Here is a 6234-nt window from a genome sequence, read left to right on the forward strand (position 1 = left end):
CTTGAATAATCTGCTATTCTTCTGATGTGCTTACCTATATATGTTATAGGCTTAGCGTTTCTCTCTTGGTACATTTTATATGTTAGTTCTTTTCATTCAGTGTTTTAATATGAGGAGAGGAGGTTTCATTTATTGTTTTGGTGTCCTGAGTCCCTCCTGTAGCTGAACTGGCATTTTCCTAATACTGGGCTGTTTTGATTTTTTGAAATTTTTTTTTTGTACTTTTAGACTGAGGTGGTTCTTTTATACCTATAACCATAGATTTGGTATTTCCAAATGTCATATATATCTTGAAATCCCCACTGGTAACCTTTTTACTATTTTATCTTTGTCTTTGTTGGATTGTCCTTGTTCTTCCCTCTTGTCTTCAAGCTCGAATATTCCCTTGAGCTGTCCATTCTATTGCAGAGACTTTCCACATAACTTTTTATTTCAATTGCTGTTTTTTAAATTTCCAACAGTTCAGATAAGTTCTTCTTTGTTTAATTCGTCTTTCATATTACCCACTGCCTTTCTTACTCCATTCGGATATGTGTGTCTTTGAACATATTTATAATTGTTGGAGATGTTTCTGTCCCACCAGATCCCACAGCCATTTAGTCCCAAATAAACACACAGAGGTCTACATTAATTATAAACTGATTGGTCTATTAGCTCAGGCTTCCTCTTAACACTTATAATTTATATTAGCCCATAATTCTTGTCTATGTTAGCCACATGGCTTGGTACCTTTTTGGCGAGGCAGTCACATCTTACTTCCTCTGAAGCTGGGTCACAACTGCAGACTATTTCCTCTTCCCAGAATTCTCCTGTTCTCATTGCCTCGCCTCTACTTCCTGCCTGGTCACCACACCTATACTTCCTGCCTGGCTACTGATCAATCGGCATTTTATTAAGAATAATACAAGTGACAGGATAAAAGATCATGTCTCACAGCATATAATTGTATTTGCTTTCTCTGGGATTTCATCTAACTCGGTCTCACTAGATGTCGCAAGCTTTATGTACATGTGTGCAAGACTAAGTGACTATATGTGCCTCGCATAGTGCAGTGGCCTGCAGAGGCTAGATAAGGGTTGGGATTCATCATGAATGCTACAAACCAAGCCTGTGTTCTCTGCAAGAGCAATAAACACTCTTAACTGCTGAGCCTTGTCCCCAGGTTGATGATCAGGTAGAAATGAAATATGGTAGAATTGAGTTCAAAAAATAATTCCTTAATCTTGGTGCTCAAAGTACGTGATATAAGCTCTGTATTATTCCCTGAGTAGGATATTGACTGGGAGAGCAGTCACGACCGCTGTTTATTTCCACTGTGCAATGCCATGCTGACTGTAGGAACCTGGAGGATAAACAACAAGGATGGTATGGAGTAGACTCAGACGTTAGTTAATAAGAGTGAAAGAGAAATGGGATCTGTAAGGACAAAGATTAAATGTTTAATTTGAAGAAGAAAAAGTCCAGATAGGTAAATTAGCTGGGGAGGGAAAAGGGATACTGTTAAGGTCCACAAATTTTAGACATTGTTAAATCTGTGGAAAGTCATGATTAAGTAAAAAAGGGAATGGGTAAAGAGGAGAGAAAGAAGAAAAGACATAGATACAAGAGGGGGAGCTTATGTGGCTGAAGACTGTAGTAAGGAGCACCTTAAAGTACACTGGGTGGAGAAGCAGTAATCCTAGAGCAGCTGAGTGGTACACAACAGAAGAGGCATGGTGATACTTCTGGGCAAAACTGGAGTGATTGACAACAAAAGAGCCACTGTGATACGACTGTGCAAAAGTGGAAATCAAAATATAGAAGATACAAAAACGTATTTATGGAATGAATTGGTTACGCTGTTATGTCAGGTTGAAAAGTTCTCATATCCCTCTGGCTCTACCAGATCCACATGATGCAGGGGGTTGGGAATGACAAGTGGAAGTCATTGGCCTCTGCAGCCTGTGTCCCTGGGGTGCTGGCATGTGGGGAAGGAGACTTGGAAGTCTATCCCTGGTAGTTCCCTCAAAGCTCCACCATGGCCTCTGTTGGTCCTGTAGGTCCATCACCTAGATTCTTTTCTCTCCTCCCACCTTCATCTTCTGATTAATTCATTTTGTGATCTGAGATGCCTGTAACATTCTGAGAAGTTGCATTCAGATATGAGAATACCTAATCCAAGAAGGGAAACGATGTTTAATTTCCCTACTTCAGAAGCTTACATCAGACTTCATTCCTTACAGCACACATCTACCCCACATTCAAAACTGGCCGTGAGAGTATGGGCACGGTCATTGTCAGTGTGTGCTCAGTGAGTAGAGACGTGGTGTTGTCAGTGTGTGCTCAGTGAGTAGAGACGTGGTGTTGTCAGTGTGTGCTCAGTGAGTACAGACGTGGTGTTGTCAGTGTGTGCTCAGTGAATACAGACGTGGTGTTGTCAGTGTGTGCTCAGTGAATACAGACGTGGTGTTGTCAGTGTGTGCTCAGTGAGTAGAGACGTGGTGTTGCCAGTGTGTGCTCAGTGAGTAGAGACGTGGTGTTGTCAGTGTGTGCTCAGTGAGTAGAGACGTGGTGTTGTCAGTGTGTGCTCAGTGAGTAGAGACGTGGTGTTGTCAGTGTGTGCTCAGTGAGTAGAGACGTGGTGTTGTCAGCGTGTGCTCAGTGAATACAGACGTGGTGTTGTCAGCGTGTGCTCAGTGAGTAGAGACGTGGTGTTGCCAGTGTGTGCTCAGTGAGTAGAGACGTGGTGTTGTCAGTGTGTGCTCAGTGAGTAGAGACGTGGTGTTGTCAGTGTGTGCTCAGTGAATACAGACGTGGTGTTGTCAGTGTGTGCTCAGTGAATACAGACGTGGTGTTGTCAGTGTGTGCTCAGTGAGTAGAGACGTGGTGTTGTCAGTGTGTGCTCAGTGAATACAGACGTGGTGTTGTCAGTGTGTGCTCAGTGAGTAGAGACGTGGTGTTGTCAGTGTGTGCTCAGTGAATACAGACGTGGTGTTGTCAGTGTGTGCTCAGTGAATACAGACGTGGTGTTGTCAGTGTGTGCTCAGTGAGTAGAGACGTGGTGTTGTCAGTGTGTGCTCAGTGAATACAGACGTGGTGTTGTCAGTGTGTGCTCAGTGAATACAGACGTGGTGTTGTCAGTGTGTGCTCAGTGAGTAGAGACGTGGTGTTGTCAGTGTGTGCTCAGTGAGTAGAGACGTGGTGTTGTCAGTGTGTGCTCAGTGAGTAGAGACGTGGTGTTGTCAGTGTGTGCTCAGTGAATACAGACGTGGTGTTGTCAGTGTGTGCTCAGTGAATACAGACGTGGTGTTGTCAGTGTGTGCTCAGTGAGTAGAGACGTGGTGTTGTCAGTGTGTGCTCAGTGAGTAGAGACGTGGTGTTGTCAGTGTGTGCTCAGTGAGTAGAGACGTGGTGTTGTCAGTGTGTGCTCAGTGAGTAGAGACGTGGTGTTGTCAGTGTGTGCTCAGTGAATACAGACGTGGTGTTGTCAGTGTGTGCTCAGTGAATACAGACGTGGTGTTGTCAGTGTGTGCTCAGTGAGTAGAGACGTGGTGTTGTCAGTGTGTGCTCAGTGAATACAGACGTGGTGTTGTCAGTGTGTGCTCAGTGAGTAGAGACGTGGTGTTGTCAGTGTGTGCTCAGTGAATACAGACGTGGTGTTGTCAGTGTGTGCTCAGTGAGTAGAGACGTGGTGTTGTCAGTGTGTGCTCAGTGAATACAGACGTGGTGTTGTCAGTGTGTGCTCAGTGAATACAGACGTGGTGTTGTCAGTGTGTGCTCAGTGAATACAGACGTGGTGTTGTCAGTGTGTGTTCAGTGAGTAGAGACGTGGTGTTCTCAGTGTGTGCTCAGTGAATACAGATGTGGTGTTGTCAGTGTGTGCTCAGTGAGTACAGACGTGGTGTTGTCAGTGTGTGCTCAGTGAATACAGACGTGGTGTTGTCAGCGTGTGCTCAGTGAGTAGAGACGTGGTGTTGTCAGTGTGTGCTCAGTGAGTAGAGACGTGGTGTTGTCAGTGTGTGCTCAGTGAGTAGAGACGTGGTGTTGTCAGTGTGTGTTCAGTGAATACAGACGTGGTGTTGTCAGTGTGTGCTCAGTGAATACAGACGTGGTGTTGTCAGTGTGTGCTCAGTGAATACAGACGTGGTGTTGTCAGTGTGTGCCCAGTGAGTAGAGACGTGGTGTTGTCAGTGTGTGTTCAGTGAATACAGACGTGGTGTTGTCAGTGTGTGCTCAGTGAATACAGACGTGGTGTTGTCAGTGTGTGCTCAGTGAATACAGACGTGGTGTTGTCAGTGTGTGCTCAGTGAATACAGACGTGGTGTTGTCAGTGTGTGCTCAGTGAATACAGACGTGGTGTTGTCAGTGTGTGCTCAGTGAATACAGACGTGGTGTTGTCAGTGTGTGCTCAGTGAATACAGACGTGGTGTTGTCAGTGTGTGCTCAGTGAGTAGAGACGTGGTGTTGTCAGTGTGTGCTCAGTGAATACAGACGTGGTGTTGTCAGTGTGTGCTCAGTGAATACAGACGTGGTGTTGTCAGTGTGTGCTCAGTGAGTAGAGACGTGGTGTTGTCAGTGTGTGCTCAGTGAATACAGACGTGGTGTTGTCAGTGTGTGCTCAGTGAGTAGAGACGTGGTGTTGTCAGTGTGTGCTCAGTGAATAGAGACGTGGTGTTGTCAGTGTGTGCTCAGTGAGTAGAGACGTGGTGTTGTCAGTGTGTGCTCAGTGAGTACAGACGTGGTGTTGTCAGTGTGTGCTCAGTGAGTAGAGACGTGGTGTTGTCAGTGTGTGCTCAGTGAATACAGACGTGGTGTTGTCAGTGTGTGCTCAGTGAGTAGAGACGTGGTGTTGTCAGTGTGTGCTCAGTGAATACAGACGTGGTGTTGTCAGTGTGTGCTCAGTGAATACAGACGTGGTGTTGTCAGTGTGTGCTCAGTGAGTAGAGACGTGGTGTTGTCAGTGTGTGCTCAGTGAATACAGACGTGGTGTTGTCAGTGTGTGCTCAGTGAATACAGACGTGGTGTTGTCAGTGTGTGCTCAGTGAGTAGAGACGTGGTGTTGTCAGTGTGTGCTCAGTGAATACAGACGTGGTGTTGTCAGTGTGTGCTCAGTGAGTAGAGACGTGGTGTTGTCAGTGTGTGCTCAGTGAGTAGAGACGTGGTGTTGTCAGTGTGTGCTCAGTGAGTAGAGACGTGGTGTTGTCAGTGTGTGCTCAGTGAGTAGAGACGTGGTGTTGTCAGTGTGTGCTCAGTGAATACAGACGTGGTGTTGTCAGTGTGTGCTCAGTGAGTAGAGACGTGGTGTTGTCAGTGTGTGCTCAGTGAATACAGACGTGGTGTTGTCAGTGTGTGCTCAGTGAATACAGACGTGGTGTTGTCAGTGTGTGCTCAGTGAATACAGACGTGGTGTTGTCAGTGTGTGCTCAGTGAGTAGAGACGTGGTGTTGTCAGTGTGTGCTCAGTGAATACAGACGTGGTGTTGTCAGTGTGTGCTCAGTGAGTACAGACGTGGTGTTGTCAGTGTGTGCTCAGTGAGTAGAGACGTGGTGTTGTCAGTGTGTGCTCAGTGAGTACAGACGTGGTGTTGTCAGTGTGTGCTCAGTGAGTAGAGACGTGGTGTTGTCAGTGTGTGCTCAGTGAGTACAGACGTGGTGTTGTCAGTGTGTGCTCAGTGAGTAGAGACGTGGTGTTGTCAGTGTGTGCTCAGTGAGTACAGACGTGGTGTTGTCAGTGTGTGCTCAGTGAATACAGACGTGGTGTTGTCAGTGTGTGCTCAGTGAATACAGACGTGGTAGTTGCCAGTGTGTATTCTTGGGTGTGTGTGTGTGCTCAGTGAGTAGAGACGTGGTGTTGTCAGTGTGTGCTCAGTGAATACAGACGTGGTAGTTGCCAGTGTGTATTCTTGGGTGTGTGTGTGTGTTCAGTGAGTAGAGACATGGTGTTGTCAGTGTGTGTTGGGTGGTGACTAGAAGAATCCCAGGCTGTGTTAGTTTTGTTATTGCTGTGACACAATAGTAAACAAAAGCAGTTTAAGAATGAGTTTGCAAGTGTTGGAGGGTGTTCACCTTTCCTAGCACTCAAGAGGCAAAAGCAAACAAATCTCTGTTGAGTTCAAGGCAAGCCTGGTCTACAGAGTGAATTCAAGGACAACCAGGGATACCCAGAGAAACTCTGTCTCAAAAAAACAAACAAAAATTAAAAACCTAGTGAGCTTGTTTTTGCTCAGTGTGTGGGAACAATCTGCCCTGGTGAAGC

Source organism: Microtus pennsylvanicus, chromosome 5 (genome assembly GCF_037038515.1).
Source record: "Microtus pennsylvanicus isolate mMicPen1 chromosome 5, mMicPen1.hap1, whole genome shotgun sequence".
Classification (NCBI taxonomy): Eukaryota; Metazoa; Chordata; class Mammalia; order Rodentia; family Cricetidae; genus Microtus; species Microtus pennsylvanicus.